The sequence below is a fragment of the Cheilinus undulatus genome, linkage group 4 (genome assembly GCF_018320785.1).
Source record: "Cheilinus undulatus linkage group 4, ASM1832078v1, whole genome shotgun sequence".
NCBI lineage: Eukaryota > Metazoa > Chordata > Actinopteri > Labriformes > Labridae > Cheilinus > Cheilinus undulatus.
In genome coordinates, this window is record NC_054868.1 from 48,560,791 (window position 1) to 48,578,864 (window position 18,074).

The 18,074-nt window shown below is 41.2% G+C and overlaps 1 protein-coding gene across 2 annotated transcripts in view; it reads left to right on the forward strand.

The window, feature by feature from the left end:
• LOC121509108 (vasorin-like) overlaps positions 1-18,074 on the forward strand; it is a 55,078-nt gene that overhangs the window by 26,456 nt on the left and 10,548 nt on the right. The window lies entirely within an intron of this gene.

Genomic DNA, 18,074 nt, shown 5'->3' on the forward strand with positions numbered 1-18,074 from the left:
TGACTGATTATCAAATGCATCATTAACTAAACTTGTTGCTTGACTCAGAATTTGGTTATATAAACGTCCGTCTCATTAGAGTGACTCACAGTCTGGCTAGGAAGGAGAAAACATATTAGATGGAGTGTGCAGTCTGTCAGCCAAAGGGCAACAACACATCAGGGATGGTGTGCCGGACAGCTGGGTAAGCAAACAACAGAGGACGTGGAGAAATAACTGCGAGTCCTCTCAGTTATGTCCCTGCAGTTGATCAAACATGCAGTATTTTCATAATTAGCTGGAGGAGCAGCTGAGCCTATAGACACATTTCTTCCGTGGCTCTCTGTGCTCTTGCTCAACACGTTTGAGTAAATGTTTGTTGTCACCATCAAAGAGGCAACACTTTATGTAAAGAGTTTAAATGAAGCAGAAACTATAAAACTCCAGCTGAAGCACTGGGAAATTCACTTTTATGTGAGTTAACAGAATCCATTACATTCATTGCTCTGGTCCTAAATTGTAGGATGATGTTTAGTGAATGTTTGAAAGCAGAAACAGTGACTGACAATGTAAGTGGATTCCTGATGTCTAAAAGTAAAGAGTAAGGGTTTGACTTGTCAACATTAACAGAATTTGCAAGAATTTGTTAAACTAAAAACATGGTCTCCAAACACATTATATGGAGTACTGCTCAGAACTTTTAGGTATGTTCCAGCCTGTGGAAAAGCAAACCAGTTCTTTTACGGTTCATAGATTGAATTTGCTGTGAAGTGGCTTTAGTTCTAACCTAGCACCAGCACTGGAACTAGGCGAAAAAAGGGGTATCAGTCAGACACGCAGGCATTGCACTCCCCCTCTGGCTCCACTGATCCTGTTGTCCCCTCTATAACCTCTCTGCTACTACCTCCAGATACAGCTGAGCCCTAACTGACAAGGGCAAACATGTATGTGACTCATGACAATGTTCTATTAACATGCATTTTTGTGTCTTTTTCCATGCATACCTTCATGCATACTGTTGTTGACAAGGCCAGTATGAAGAAATTGGTTGATATCCATCCCTTAACTGAATAACACTTTTGTTTCTCGTGCATCGATGGACTGCACATGCTCAGAAACGTTCACAGTGTTTGGAGTCTATGTTTGCTAAGTCTCATAGATCTTCCCATGATACTGAACCAACAAGATTTTATCTTCAAAGAAAAATAAAACAAGCATGACAACAATTTTGCTGGACCATTTTAGCTCCTTTACAACTCTTTAAAGTTCAAAAATACTTCAAACGTTGAAATTATATCTGATTGTTTTGATAAGATTTCAGAAAGAAGTCAGGCTACTAGATTTTCTTGATCTGCTTTTGACTATTAATGAAGCTTTCCAACAAGAAACGGCACAAAAAGAGCCAGTAGTATCCATGCTATCAGTGTGAAATCAAAAGAGGTCACTTGTGTGTATGTGTGTGTGTGTGTGTGTACTCCGTCCATCCATGCAAACACAACATCATTTTTCTCCCCATTTCCTCTCTAAACTCCCCAACAAGCCTCAGGGCTTTTTCAGAGTCGTGTGTCAGCGCCCGCTCTGCAGTGGAGCATGCGGTCGCCATTCCTTCACATCTCTCGTCTTTGGTTACTCTGCTTGTGTTTGCAGTGAGGAAAGAACGGCAGCTTTAAGACAGAAAAAGACAGACATGTTTGCAAACATAAAGAAGCAATGTGTTGGACTGTGTTGGAACAAGCTGGAGGACAAAAAATGCAGCAGTAGAACTTGTTCACTGAGGCCCAAAAACTCTTCAAATGTACTGGTTAATAGCGCTCAGAGAGTTGCCATTAAGGTTAAGGGGGTGAAGTGGTGAAATGGCAAAAATTAATCATATCATGCAAAAATGTAAGACTCGTTCTTAGATTCAAATTCATCTTTATCACTCCATTTCTTTTGAATCATATATCATCTCCACTTTTATCCATTAATTTTTGGTACTTCAACCCCTCATACAAAAGAATCAACACAAGAGAAACACATAAATCCCCTAAATCCACAAAGAAACCATCACACCTCAAAGAAAACAAACAGAAGGAGCAAGACAGAGTGTTAACATGACCTTTGAACCCGTTCATCCACATCACGTGTGGGGTAACTTGAGATGTTTTTCCGTGCATGCATGCTAGCACTACTAATACAGGACATTCAACTCAGAATCACTTCACTCAGGACTGTGAATGAGTCTTCTTATTTGAGGTGAAAGTTCACAAGTTTGTCACCGCCGATAGAGAGGCAGAGCAAACAGAGAGAGGCTCTGGTTTCTGTCCTGAAGATAAGATGTGTTCATGTTAATGAGTGATGTCATCAGCTCTCTGTAGGCAAACATCAGCCAAGGTCCCTGCATAAAATGTATGCATTTATGAAAGTTACTGGTCTTCATGAAAGGTAGCACATGCTGCACAAACTTCACACAAACAAACTTCTAACACTGACAGTGTGAAAAATGATTTTCTAGCAGTAAAATGCTGCCCAAACATCACAGGATGAACTCTCTCTGAACTGCAATTAGTTCCATATTTTCCCGTTTGAGCAGGCGCGTCTTTCAGCCACTTTAACTCTCGTTGAGATCGGGTCTGGTCTTGTAAACTTGACCGAGCAGACGTCCAGACTCTCAACAGCACCACAAAGAGTTAAAAAATCAAATGTGTCTGTTCCTGCGTAAAATGCAGCCTTTGTTTCCTGGGTCGTGAACCGGCCGAGGTCGCTGGCTTTAACCGAGCCAAACAAACACACGGGCGGTTCAGTTCGCTCTAATTGATTCTCCTCTCCAGAAAGACAACGGCTGAGTGTGTGTTTACTTTGGAGGAGCTGTCAGGAGTTTAAGTAAACAGAAAAGTGACAAAGTAAACACCAGTACCACACACACAACCAGGCTGACTCTACTTCCTCCATCAGAGTACCCACATATTAACAGTTTATGCCTCAAATGATTAGATCTCCATTTTCTTAAGGTGAACTCTGTGCCAATTATAATCCAATTAGAGGCATGTGTGTGTGGCAGCTCTTCTAGAAGTCTCTCTCAGCAGTAAATTCGTCCACACTCCCTGACTTAACACTGGGTTAATGAGGTGATCCAGCAGCAGGGGGCGGTTTGCAGAGGTCTTTGATTCAGTGCGAGTGCATGCATCTGGACTAGTGGTGGGTGTTGAACCAGTATCTGACACTGTCACCAGGATTACCTGTACCATGACATTGACTTTTTTGTGAGACCATCATCTCTGGTTTAAATGCAACTTCAATCTTTTAGCCACAGTGGCAGTAGTGGTGTATTGCAGGGAGTCTAGCCTTTTATTTTCAGTTTCCATAGAGTAGCAGGAGGGTCAGGACCCAAAAAGTGGGTCGTGGAGCCCTTTTTAGAGGCTTGCAAATGTGCTCTGGAGACAGAATTGCACCAAAACGCCCACAAAACTCTTTTAAAACATGCTTTTCTTCTGACTCTGATTTGTACTGTATGAGGTACAAGCTGTACTATATTTATTAGATAGACATGATTGGTCAAAAAATATCAGTTCAGTTAGGAACACTCTCATCATATATTTTACCTACAAACCCCCAGGTGGATGGGAACATTAATGACAATGTGTACTGAGCACAATAAAGTTAGTTCAGAAGTGACTAACACATAGTAGAAGGAATCTCAATGTGAGGATGAAACAAGTTTTGTGCTATAAAGGAGGAAGCTGGGGTGGAAGAAGTTAAGCTTTGCCTGCAGTAACAGCATGGTGCATCAGCATTAATGTATGCAGAGATTAGTGAGAAGTGTGTCATATTTAATTAAACTGCTGTGCTCAGAGAAAGAGCTGTGATTGGCTGTGGGAGTTCAGAGGTGATATTTGGGAAAAGCTGGCCATTAGCTGATCATGCCTTGGCGCATGACTTCCATGTCCTGCATGAACTAATGCGGAGCTTCATAAATCTGGGTCGCAATTTCTGAATGAGGAGTTATTAGTTGGTTCTGATCCTCAACCAAAAGAGCCAAAATATTAGCATGTTGCTTTGTAGCCTATTGCCCCAAACACTGCTGGGTAGTATAGAGTAGTTAAGTCAAAATGCATAATCATGCTGTTCTCTGTGGACTAGGGTGATTGTATCTGCTCATCTTTGGCTGTTAATTTCATAATGATCCACAGCAGAAGTGAAGACAAAATGCAAAGACTAGAGGTCCATAGGTGAACTAAAGCATGCAAGATGTTATTAGATATCTTTGTTTATAACACAGGAGGGTTGGACAGGCCTCTATAAAATGTGGGGGATAAATTTAAAGACTTCTACCTACTTTTCCAGACAGGTAAATAAGTCATTTAAGTAGTTTATGATAGACAACAGCTCAGATGGAATCCTGGTCTTCTGATTTATGTTTTTTTTTTTGCTCTGATACTTAGGACGCTCTAACACTAGGCCCAGTTGCCCAGTACCATACTGAAACATGCCTGTCCCCCTTCCCCAGTCCCCCGCTGGTCTACACTGACTTTTCTCCAAGCCCAAACAGGCCTGGACATGGAAACATCATCATGTCATAATATGATACACACAGTTTACAAGACAGATAGTCTTACAGAGTCAGCACAATGGAGAAATGCACGAACTTTATAACAGTTAACCTACTCACTTTGTGGATTGAGACAGGATCTATCAGATGCTTTCACTTCAATATTAGGTGGGATCCTATTCTTAATTCTTAGGGGGTTTCTTTTGTCCCACCTGTTGCACTTTGTATGTATATGTATACTTGTCTTATTTTAATCTTATTTTTTTCTGCACCAAAAGAACTAAAAAAAAATAATCCATACTCGTTAAACAATCTTGACTCAGGGGCTCAAGTGTGCTGGGGCACAGTATGACTTGCCCAGTGCCAGTGCGTCCTCAAAGAGCAGAGCCAGGTAGACCTTGAAATTCCTCCTCCCATCAGACTGTGTGTCAGTATTAACAATAAACTGAACTGCAGTATACCAATCTATTAAACCTGTACAGGATAAGTGTCTGTAGTTATGACTTTGAATTGAGTTTTGCAGAGTGGACAGAACAGCTCTTTTATAATGGGTTTATATAGCTGTTTAAAGGTGTGTGATTATGGATGACTCACTTGTTGAAAGCCCAAGATGATTTGAGGAAGCAGGCTGTAGCTCTGATCGTGGTCAATGGCTGTAAATACTGTCACTCATACACTAGCTGCTAATCGTAGCTCACTAAAGCTCCATTTATTCAATGATAAACATATTGTTTTCAACAACTTCTTCACAAGGAAACTCCCCAGTATTATGTTGTTTATGTGCGTTTATTTTGAACAACCATATCAGGAAATATGTTGTTTTCAGTTGCAGCTTTACAAACCCAGCAGGAAAGAAGCTAAACTTTAAATCATCCAGTCACAAACAGTGTCTTTATAATAGACTAAAAAAAAGCATCTCTGTTATTTCATGCACAGACATGGGTTGGTATGCTTTCACAGGCTTGTTTTAGGGGGAGAAAGGGGCGTTGTAGTCCTTGAACATGTCTGCTCCCCTTTAATTTTGTAACACTGCAGTAATACCATAAAAATACAGTGACATGGTCCAGACCCTCCTCTAATCTTGACAGGGATTCAAGCGTGTGCTGCAGAGGAAGCCTTCATGGTGTGAAGGTATGTTTGCATGAGACAAATACGATCTGGAGTCTGAAGATTGTAAATAACAGCTCTGATTGTAAGTAATTTTCCAGAGTGAATCTGCCCTGGCTGTAAATTTTCAGCACTAATTACCTAGTAAGTTTTGGTGATGACAGAAGTCCCATGATAACAGTGGGCTGTGAGAGTGCTCCAGCGTGTACATTGTAATGAGCTGCAGAGGCTGTGGTGGAGTCTGAAGTTTGCTTTCAGCAGCTTATTTTACATATTTAAAAACAAACGCACCACTTTTCAACACATATGTTTCATCTAAGTCATCTGTAATTGATACAATTTAATGATTTAAACAGACAAAGTTGCTTGCACATGAAGCCTGTATTCTGCACAAAAGCATGTCATAAAAGCATAAATTCAAGAAATAATCAATGCATTAGCAGTGAAATTAACCTAAAATTAAATGGCAATACAAAAAGGTAGCAGCTATTTATATGCAAGCTTCATTTCCAGATGGGGTAAAGTTAACTCTCCCTTGTCCAGACTGTGTGCAAAACTTCTGCTGCTCGCTGTGGAATAGTGCCAAGATCCCAATTGGATGAGCTCTGTCTGCATCCAACAAACTTAAAACTGGCAATAATAAGATGCATTTCTGATGTGTTACCATTAAATTTAAGCCAGCCTGGAAAAAATTACATTTTAATGCAGAAAATAGTACGCCCTGTATGCTGATGTGGAAGTAAAGGGCCTTCAGAGAGATGGAGAAGCATGTAATGCATCATGCAGAAAAGCTGAGTTTGTTTCCTGTTAAGAATCTACCTTAACCATATTATATCTGCCAGAAGCTTTAACAAGCAGCTCAGTGTGGAGAGTTCACAGAGAGCGTGCAGAGAGACGGACTAGGTGTTACTGCAGCTACAGCAGTGAGATGCTGGTGAGTTAAGCAGTATGTGATAAGAAGTAGCAGTGAATTTAGCAAAACTTGAGTCAGATAAGGATTGATTATCTAACTGGCAACTACTGATCAAAGTTAAAGATTTACTTGTTTGGAATATTTTCAAATCAGCAGAGTCTCCTATTCTGTACAATCTGGGGCCTGAAATGAGAACAAATTAATGGGTATTTGCCACATGTAGAAATTCAAAGAGTGACTAAACCCTAAGACCACTTTAGTCAGACAAAAAGCTGTGGATATTAAGCGCTGTTGTTCATCAGTTCAGGTCAAAATCTCGACACTTAATATAGGGATGAAGCTCTTTTTCCCCAAACAAATGCAAATTAGGTCCTTTTCACACCTGATAGTCCAGGGACTCGGTCCATTTTGGAACAGAAATGGCAACATTGTTGCACTTTCCTTTGGTTTGGTTTGCATTCACACTGCTCTTTTGGTCAAGGGGACCAAACCTTCTGAACACCTACAACCTCTGCCATCTACTGGCCTGGTGTGTATACTACATCGTTTTTGGTGTTTCCCACAGTCTCGTGTGAACGGAGACCATTCTGAAAACGTTGCCGTCTGAACGTGGAACTTTTTGGAAATGAAAACGGAAAACGAAGCAAAACGTTGTTGTGTAAACGAGGCCATAGTCAGCGGGAGGATTATGTGGGGGTCCTTGGAAAATTTTCTCCCCTGTAGGGGGCCCCTAGCCCCTAAAATTTGAGAACCCCTGTTTTAAAGAACCATATACAATTGTTTTACACTCAGGTAGCTTATAATAGTCCTACATTGGATAGATGGGCTAGAATGGCTAATAATTAACTCTGCAGTTTGCAGCACATAGACCGTGTGATGTAGTGGCTGATGGGGACTGTAAGGAGTGACATGAGTCCTAACTGGATGCAAAGCGAGCATTGGTTACACAGATTTCCATCCTGACAACATGTGAGAAATGCAGGCGATGCAGCCCAACATTGTTCCTTTGTTGCTCATGTTGCAACTGGCAAGGAACAAGGAAAGATGAAGATGACAGGGAACCAGGAGTATTTCCTTGATTTTCTTTCTCTTTGCTCTCTTGCAGAGATTGCTAGTTTGCTTTACAATCTGGAGGTAGGTATATATTATTAATAGCCACATCTGTGACTGAAAGTTGTGCTCTGACTTGTGCCAACATGGAGGCAAAACTATTTAACACACAGCCGCAACATTGTACAGGTACAACATTGGCAGTTTTAGGATAGGAACACCTCAGCTGAAACTCTGGGGTTAAGTTACACTTTAAGTAACTAAAAATACATGAACATCCTAGTAAAATAGTCAACTAAAGCAACAGGTCAGCAATGATACTCAAATGTATTTATTTGTCAATTATGCAAACAGACATAATTGTGTTGTAAGAGTGGTGCATTTGGTATAAAAGTAAGAGAAAACCCTCAGAACCAGAACCAGGTTTACTCTTCATAAATCACACATAAGCAGTAATGGTACAGTATCTGTCTAGACCTGCAGAAGCTGGAAGGGAATCATCCAGCACCCCCTCTCACCCCCACAGTCCAGCCCAACCTGCACCCTGCTAGAGGCCACACTTTGGTAACTGACAGCTGGGCTTAACAAGCGTGAAGGGGCCCCTTTATGGGTACGAGTCCCACAGGTGATCATCAGTCAGTAATCAGGCCTGGAGGAAGGAGGAGGAAAGAGATAAAGGAGCGATGACAAGTGGAGTTTTTACTTTAAAGCTGCAGTGTGCAACGATTAAATGATGATGGAGAGAGAGAGAGATCAGCACGGAAAACAAGGCCAATAGAAACCGTAGAGAGCCTCTGCTGAAAATATTTACTGCCTCTGTGGCTTCTGTCGGCATCTCAGCTTCAGGCTAGATGCCGTTTCCAGATGTAAACAGCTCATTAAGATGAGCGACAAGTGTTGGCAGGGCAGGAACTGGCGGATCAGAGAGGGAGGAGGACTAATAATACAGCTGAGAGCTGAAAGCATGGCATCTTTCAGGGTGTTTTCAAACCTGTGACTTATTTGCTTCGTTTCCCTTCAGATCATTAATGAAATATTGTTGCAATTTCCCCTTGGGTTGTGTTCATGTTGTTGTTAAATAGGTCAAAGCACTCACTGTCTTTCTGCCATTACAATCGTTTCAGTCTGAAGTTTTGTGGGATGGATCTGCCTGATGACAGACATGGAATCTGGACCGTCTATCCGCTTTGCAAGCTTATCTTTTTCTGGTTACCCAGATGCTTATTGGTTACACCAGAGTGCCCAAAATATCAGCTTAAGGGTCATCATGAGGTCGCCAACAGCTCAGGGATCGCTGAAAACTCTCACTGACCCGCTGGCTTTGGGAAAGAACGATGCTCCCATTGAAAATGTAATCTCACCTCCTGTTAGAGTGAAGCACGTCCAGAAGAAAACACCTGAAAGGAAAATGTGCCACCATCAGTCATCCTACAAGATTAGAATGATTTGGATAATAAAAAAGACAAAAACCATCTGTGCATGGTTCATTTTACCCTGGTTACCCATGATGCCCTCACTGCCGTTGGTGAAATGATTGTATTATTAAAATGGTTACACCAAACAGGTGGATTTCTGGCTGACAGTGACTTTGGCAGTCTTGGTGAGGCCAGAGATTTCTGCTGTGTGACTGAGGAATGGCAGAGATGTCAGCTATGCTGCTGCTATGATAGACAAGTGAAGTGGCATTAAAGTGTGCTCTCCTGCTAGTCGGACCTTATTGCTTATTAGGTTCTTATGTTGGAAATATTTATTCATGCATTTTTGACAGTTTTTGCCCGCTTTGCCTGTTTTAACCTATTTTAACAGTTTTTGTGCATTCTTACCACATTTAAAAACATTTTTGACTGATTTTCACCACATTTCCTTGCTCCCTTTTCCTCTTTCAACCTACTTTATTGCCTTTTATGATCAATTTCTGAAAATGTCAACAATTTTTTCCAAATTTAAACAACTTTTGACACTTTCTGACCCCTTTTCACCAGTTTTTTCTTCCACTTTTTGCCCCTTTTTGCTCTTCCTGACTCTCTTAACCCCCTTTTTTGCTATGTTTAACCAGTTTCTACAAATCTTTGACAATATTTACCTCTTTTAATCCATTTTTCTTCCACTTTTAACCAATTTTCTTTCTTTTGTCCCATTAGCCACATTCAAAACAATTTCTGGCTCATTTTCTCACCTTTTCCCTGCCTCATTTTTAGGGCTGGGTATTTTTAAGAACCTCCCGATTCAATTCGATTTCGATTCTTTAGGTTGCGATTTGATTCAATTTGATGTCGATTTAAATGCTTCAATGTCGATTCAGTAAGAAGTAGAAATACACAAATAACCTGTTGACAATTTTTTAATAATTATTTTCATGCCTATGTGAACATATTTGGTAAGTCACCTCACATTTTTGAGCAATAAAACATCTGAAATTAAAAAAATTGTACAATAATAACTTATTTGTGCATATGGAGTACAAAAGTAAAGACACATGACAGTTCTGTATAAACAATGAAAAAGTAAAGTGCATGGAAACTTAAATAATATTTCTGTCCTTTTGGAAACTGTGATAAACCTCACATAACATGGTTATGGCTGGTTGTTGTTGTTTGGTCGAGTGCAGCTTCCGTCCATACAACACGAATCAGATGCACAGCGACCCCCACTGGCCAGGAGGTGAATCAATTCAGAGGATTTGCTGAATCGATATTGAATTGGGGGAGGAAATATTGCGATGCATCGATTAATCGATATTTTTTCCCACCCCTACTCATTTTACCTATTTTGCATTTTAAACCACGTTTTAATCTTTTTTTTTTTTTCACTCATCTTTTGCATGCTCAGAAATTTAATTTCTATCATGTCTACCTGAACTTGCATGAATTTAGAATAAATGAAAGCCATGCAGAGTTAGAAGGAAGCAGACTGAGTCAGTCTGGCGTTTACTCGTGGCACAGTCGGGCACACGCCCTGCCTCAGGACAACTTTTTGTGACACCGGTTTTTCCACTGAGGTGATGAAAGTTTGAACGGCAGCAATGAGGCGCCACAAGCACGCTAAGTCTTCCTGCAGCAGCCTCTCAAAAACAGCCACACAAAGACAGATTGTGTATTTGTGTCTGCACACTCCAGCGGCTCCAAGCCCGTCCCGTCTGTCAGCAGCTGAAAATCAGCGCGTCACCTGTACTCGCCTTCGCACAGGTGTGCCAGCAGGCAACAACACTCTCAAACACGTCAACTCTTTTCTTTCCTTCCAGTTCTTTTGACTTTACTAATCATCTTAATCCTCCTGGGGAAATAACAGATCTCCAGGTTACTTAAACATCTATGCATTTAAAAAGTCTTCAGGAGAATCAACTGTGCGTAAACTTTCTACAGGTCTGGAGAAGTTAGGGCTCATTGCTCTGATTTGAAAAGAAAGCTAAATCTAAAGATGCACTATACCCAAAGCTGGAGTTGCTCCAGATGAAGATTTTCTTTATGGCTACTCTTACAGGTCTCTCAAGCTGATGTTTTCAATAACAGGCTGCATCCCAAATCCCTTAAATAACAGATATTCATCCCTATTTTCCTTGTATCTTAGCTCAAGTCCACACATAGGGAAGTACTTTTGAAAACAAAGGGTTTTCTCTGCGTTTTGGCCTTCTGTATAAATGCAAATGGCATTTTAGGTCACTTGTAATGCACCTTTTGGAAATCTCCTACCAGGGCAGAGTCCGTGTTAGATGGGGGGCATTAAGGCAACTGTAATAGGGCAGTAACTGACATTATTAACTCTATAATATCCACCATCTGTTTGCCATTGGCATGGTGCAAAGTTTATGTTTCATGCACACAAGACACTGTACCACAGCCTATACAAAAGCCACATCGCCACTTTTTCACGTTTCCTCGCATACTTTTCATCTGCGTGTCACATGTGCACACTGCTATGTGCTAAAGCGGATCATTATCATCATAAAAAGCATCACTAAACTTTTTCAATTATCATGAATCCCAAGAAATCAAGTTATTTAAACATATTTTCACCTTTAAAATCGCTGGAGGCAGCGGGTGTTGGTGCTGAAAATCCTCAGAACAGTGTTCTACTCTACTGGCATTTTCAGGTCAGGTCTCTATAAAACGGAGCTGTAGCAGCTTGGACTCTCGTTTGTGGAGCACTGCATGGGTGGCTCCACATGTCAAACACATCATTAATGTCTCTGAGTGAGACTCTTGAACCCCACTGTGAAGGACAGACTACTGCTGACATAGTGTGATCTTCTGTGTTTTTTTGTTTTCATCTGGACAAAGATGTATTCAAGAGTGTAACATGGAGAAGGGAAACCTAGTTAAAAAACACCTGCCTACATGTGGACAAGGTCTTAGTCCAGGGGTGTCTAAAGTTTTTCCATTTAGGGCCACGTACAGAAAATTATAAGGATGGTGGGGTCACTTTCATATACCTCACCATTATGATACTGAAGTCTGTAAAACCAGGCTAGTTCAGGTAAAGATGTGCTTTGTGATTTGACATGCTTAAATGGCTAGTTAATAACTGACAAGGCAAATTGTCCATCATTTCAAGGATTTTAAGGAGGCCAGTCAGATTTCAGAATAGCCCTGATTGGCCCTGGCTATCACTGTCCTCTCCATGTACCAGAGAATTTAGTGTTGTCTCAGTTTAATTCAGGAAAAAGCACACCAATAAATTGTCTTGTCAAAAAGTTTGTTTACAGAATTAGCACAATAATATGCTAAACTATACACTGATCCAAATAAATTCATACCGTCTTGACAAACTTAAATTTTTTCTGTGTTTTCTTATTAAGTATAGTTTTGTGTTACCTTCCCGGATGAGCCCCCAAGATAACACAAAACTATACTCATCTGTCACAGACAGACATTAGTCAAGCACAAGCTTCGTGTTTTAATGTGAGTCATTTTTACCTCCGCCAAGGAGGTTATGTAATCAGCAGGGTTTGTTACTTTGTTTGATACCATAACTCTGTTTGAGTTATGGGCGGAGTTAAATCCACCCATAACTCAAAAAGTTATGGACGGATTTTGATGAAATTTTCAGGAAATGTCAGAAATGGCATAAGGAAGAACTGATTAGATTTTGGGAGTGATCACCATCTGGATCCAGGAATTTTTTAAAGGATACTGTACTATTGGGAGATAGGGCTAATGGCAGAGGTCTGTGCTCTCTGAGTGCTTTTCTAGTTCATTTATGTTTTAGAATTTGCCGCAGGCCTATTGAAAATGGGCCAAGGACCACATCTGGCCCCCTTGACCATAGTTTGAACATCTCTGCCTTAGTCCAACCCAGGAATACATGTAGATGTGTGAGGAAACATAGGACTAGGTCTATATAGTATAGTATAGACTGGGGAGGGTTTTGCCTCCATTGTTCTCCAACTCTGCTGATTTGATGAAGTTTCACTAAAATATAAAACACTGCATTGTCCAGTCAGTAAGAAATATCAAATAAGAGAGTGTTTGTCAGCCCTTTCTCCTCCATTTTTTGGGACAGCCACTATCATGGTGGGTGAGGAACTGCTTCCAGTTTGACCAAGGATGAAACAGGCAGCATTGAAGAGATCTGAGATGCAGGGGGTCTGATAGCTAAGGATGTTTTCACATGGGTGGGGCGTTTTCTGCTAGGTCCAGTTTTTTTTTTTTTTTTTTTAAGATTTGTTTTTGGGCCTTTTCATCCCTTTATTAGATAGAGGAGGACAGTGGATAGACTCAGAAATGGGGAAGAGAGTAGAGGAGAGACATACGGCAAAGGGCCTCAGGCTGGATTTGAACCCGGGCTGCCCATGTACATGGTGCGTGCCTTAACCACTCGACTACCAGCGTGCCCCCTAGGCCCAGTTTACATGCCAGTCATATATGAACACAGAACTCTAATGCTTTATTAAACAATAAAGCAAAGCTCACTGGGCAGCCATGGTCTCGGTTTGCTTGCATGTGACACCTGGGGCGGTTACTTTGCAGGTGAGAGTCGACCAAGCAACTCGATGAAAGTAGTCATAGAGTAAAAGGGAGAGTTCTCTGAAATGCAAAACTGCATTGAGCGCATTTTGATAGTAAAATATTAAATTGTGCGATTTGGACAGTGTGTTTGTTTTCCTACAATTTTTGGCAACTTATAACAAGAAATGACCAGATGTTAGGACTTCTGTTTCTGTGTTGTATGTTGAAACAAATATTGACAGTGTTTGAATTTGACCAGAATTTTCTAGAAGTCTAAAAATTCTGTTTTGACAAGAAAACATCAAGTTGAGAGTGGACAAGTGTTGAGATTTTCTAACCTCCCTCTACCACAGTTTGAACAAGCAAACATCATATCTGTCTTTTGTCATTTACTTTGCATTTAGAGGAATCAGACGTTGTTTACTGCAGATTTAGGATGAATGGAGTCTCTATTTATGCCGCTACCGGCTCTTAAGACTCAACATTTCTCTTCTGTCCCTCTCAGTTTACCTCTCACTCCGTCTTTTAGTCCCCCCTCCTCTCTCTTTTCTCTCTACCTTCCTCTTATCACAGGGGAGGACAAAGGTTTATGTGGGCCTTTCATTCTGTCTCGCAGTGAGAGATGGCTGCAGTGGATTGTGGGTAACAGGATCCAGCTGTGTTGTAGGCTCAGTGTTTGTGTGTCTGTGTCTGCTGGTGTGAACATGTGCAGGAATGTGTGGATGTGAGTTCGTGGCAGCGTGCTGTGCAGCTCTGCAGGTCTTGGGTGCGTGTTGACCTGCTTCGTGTCATTCTGACAGCTCTGTTTCTCTTTCATCATGCGCCCTTATCTGCACTCGTACAAATAGCAGAGGATCTACTGTGTGCCGTGAAGTCTTAGCAGCAGAAGATGCTGTCATGTTTAATTACAGATCTATGAAAGAGCAAAGAGGACCTGTTGTGCAACTCCGAGCTTTGTGATTGTAGTTTAATATGACAAGAAACTGCTCTCCATACTTTTACAGCTCTGTTTCATACGCTACATGGCAGATTCTTGGCTCCTGGGCGGCGGCACCCGGTCAATATCAAACATCAGGCGAGGGTTTAAGAAAGAGAGAAATACTTGAAGTAGGCACAAACATCCCTTCTGTGTCCTCTCTCCACCACTTCACCTGTCAGTCATATTGAGCCTATTTTAAAAAATCAAAGAGTTGGATGAGAAGCAGCTGTGATCAAGGTTAAAATATGAATATTTTCCTGCATGATTCTGACCCTCAAATTCCACATACTCTGTCTCTGCAGCGAGCCATACTCAAAGTGCACCCCAGAGCAAATTGCTCCCTTCTAGTAAGCTTTTGCAATTCAACAGCATGCACTCTGGTTCATCTCCACTGTGTGCGAGAAGCCCTGGAGATGGATGAGATACATGCCGGGTATGAATCCATGTAGAGCAGACTGACAAAAATAAAAAGCATCCCATCAATGCATTTCATGGACTGCCTACAGTAATTTGCATCACCATATTAACCGTACATCTCATCCTGTGCCACAAGACACAGGTCACCAGTCAGTCAGAGGGTCACAGAGGTAACATGGCACCATGGGGAAAGAAAGTTAACTTTTGAGAGGGAAAACAACAGAATTTTCTCTGAAACCACACATCCTTTCTAGAAAACCTAAACCTTTTAACTGCCTGATACACTAACCCATGGAAGAAGTGGAACAAATCCTAGAATAATATCGAAATTAACAGCAAATCATTGGACTTGTTATGGCTGGATTTGCTATTCCAGAGATCTCCTGTGATATTGTGATCTCTCATCTCCAGCTGCTCAGGGCTGCACTCTGCTGCATGTAGCATCAGATAGGCATCAAATGGGAGAGGGTGCATGCCACTGGATGGAGCAAATCGTAGCACTCACACAGCACAGCAGACACAGATGGTGTGAAATTTGCAGCTTACAGCCTACAGTTTAAACTTCTCACATTCTGATGAAAGTCTGTTGAAGTTTAAGATCAAATGTGCTTTTTTTGCGTGAAAAAATAAGCAATTTAGACAATAACACAATAATAATAAACAATACAGTGTACAAAATAATGAATACAATTATAAAACTGGCTCTACCCCAAACCCCGCAACATGCACATCAACATACAAAAATATGTGAATGCACAACAAACACACACTCGGTCTTGATATCTGTGAACAAACTCTATTTCAGTCCTACAGCATGAAACCAGAAATTTTTATAGCAATAACAACAATCAACCCCTGATCAGATTTTTAAAGATCTGACTCTCTGAAAACAAACAATTCCCTAAGAATAAACACTAAATGAACATTTTAAAGATTTATACTCCCAGTTGCAGCTGCAACTCTCAACTGCTTTGACTTTTTTTTTTTTTTTTTTTTTTTTGGTCTTGATTTGGTTGTTTTTCTCTGTATGTCAGCCCTGATATTGACTGGCCACCAGTCCAGGGTGCACCCTGCTTCACGCCCAATGACAGTTGGGATAGACTCCTGAGACCCCAAATGGGATTAACAATGTCAAAAATGGTTGGACAGATCTGCAAGTTTTGCGTTATTCCCCAGTTGCTGCACACGTGCAGCTTGATAGCGGCTTTGTCCCGTGTTTTGTTGCTCTGATTGGCCCATAGAAATGTAACAGACAGAATGTTCATCCAATCACACTCTGAGTTTTTTTCAAAGCCTCTGCCTTTTCCCAAACGTTTCCTATTGAAACTTTCCCAGATGGATGTGTGAAACAACCGTCCACCATCTCTTAACCTCAGCTGTTTTATAAAACAGTACCAAGACCGAGGCTAACTGGCTTCTTTTTTTAGCTGAAGGCTGGTGTGTGAACCAACACTAAACTAGTTGAATGCTCTTGCCGGAGACCCACAGCCTGCTGCTCAAGTTGGGCTGTGCTGAAAGCAGGTAACCAGGCACTCTGTGGGAGTCAGACTAATGTTACTTTCCCATTTGAAAGCTATTGATTGACTTTTGAATTACTATCATAGGGCAAGAAAGTTGCGCATTGTTGCTTTAAACAGTGCTAAATTGACGTAATTAGAGGGAGATTTCACAGGTTATCAGCCTCTTTTGATAACATTACTACTGTTAAAAGAGAGACCGGTTTCACTGCAGCCCTGCTTGGCTGTGCAGGACTGTAGTCTTTAATTAAGGACGTACGTTTGCTGTCAATAAGGTTCAAACCCTTCTCACTGTGGTTTTGACGTGTTTCTACCGTACCTCTAAGCTATGTGTTGTACATGCTGTCGTTTTCACTAGATTAAACCTGCAGAGACGCTGAGGCAGACACATGCTGTCAGATGGATTTTACCTGCAGTACAAGTCCTGACACAGGCCTGTTGGAGCAGCAAAGCCACAAGACCACATACACAGTGTTTACTGAGGATCTGAAACTGCAGACACTTGGTTCACAGGAGAGTCTAACCACACTCAGAGGCAAAGCCTTCATATTTGCAGGATTAGTTTGTCTTTCCTCCTTCTTCTCTGGCTCTGAACTACAGTAATTCTCTCATTCATATTCCATTCATTCCTCTTCTTCTCTGTCATCTAATTATTCTCTGAGCCGGCAGCAGCACCCTTAAAGGAATGACAAGCTCTCATTATGGGTCTGTTACTGTTCTATAAACAGTAAGTGACTGCACACAAAGACAGATCCGGATTCTTAAAGCTCTCTTAGACAAAGGCAGATTTGTGCCATGGTGTCATTGCAGGAAAGCTTTGTCATCAGTGGGGCATGCTGGGAGATGGTGGCTTCATCATGTGCAATGAACTGTGCATTGTTGGTTTTGTTGGCTGTATGTGGCAGTGAATATGAAAGCTGATGAAAGCAGCTCGTTATCTTCAGCTGGATGTGACAGAAAGGTTTGGTGAGTTGAGGGCGTGGTGCTGAACATTTTTTATGTTGGCTGCTCTTCATTTAAACTTCAAACCATTGATCGAATACTTCCCATGCAAAAATATACAAAACGCATAATATCCAATTCTGTACATGAACTATTTCAAGTCACACTCATTATCATTTTCTTAGATTTCATGTTGAATATCATGTCTAAGGCCAGCCACACACTACAGTATTTTAAGTCTGATTTGGGGCAAGATTTTCCTCCCCCGATGATCGTGGGGGACTGTTTGTCTGAGTAGTCTGCATATGTGTGATGTCAACACGATTGTTTTACTGCTCCATATTGCGTTGTAGCCTCCAAAATCCTGAATCGTAAATATCAAACACATTTGATATTTACGATTCTAGTTTGTAGTGTCGCTGACAGAGTACCCACAACAACCAATGAGAGTGAGCAGACCAGGTAGCGTCACAGCCGGATCATACGTACTTTCACCACACACAACCATGAACACAACTTTAACTTAATTTCAGCCATGATTTCATCCTGAGTCTTTCCCTTGTATTATGATTTTTGCTTCACCTCTAACGCATGCCAGGACAGCCTGTTGTGGAGAGACATCAAGACGGTATCAACAGACATCTGTATTTTTTTTTTTTTTTCTTTTTTTTCTGAAGTCGTGATCATGCGAGGTGTG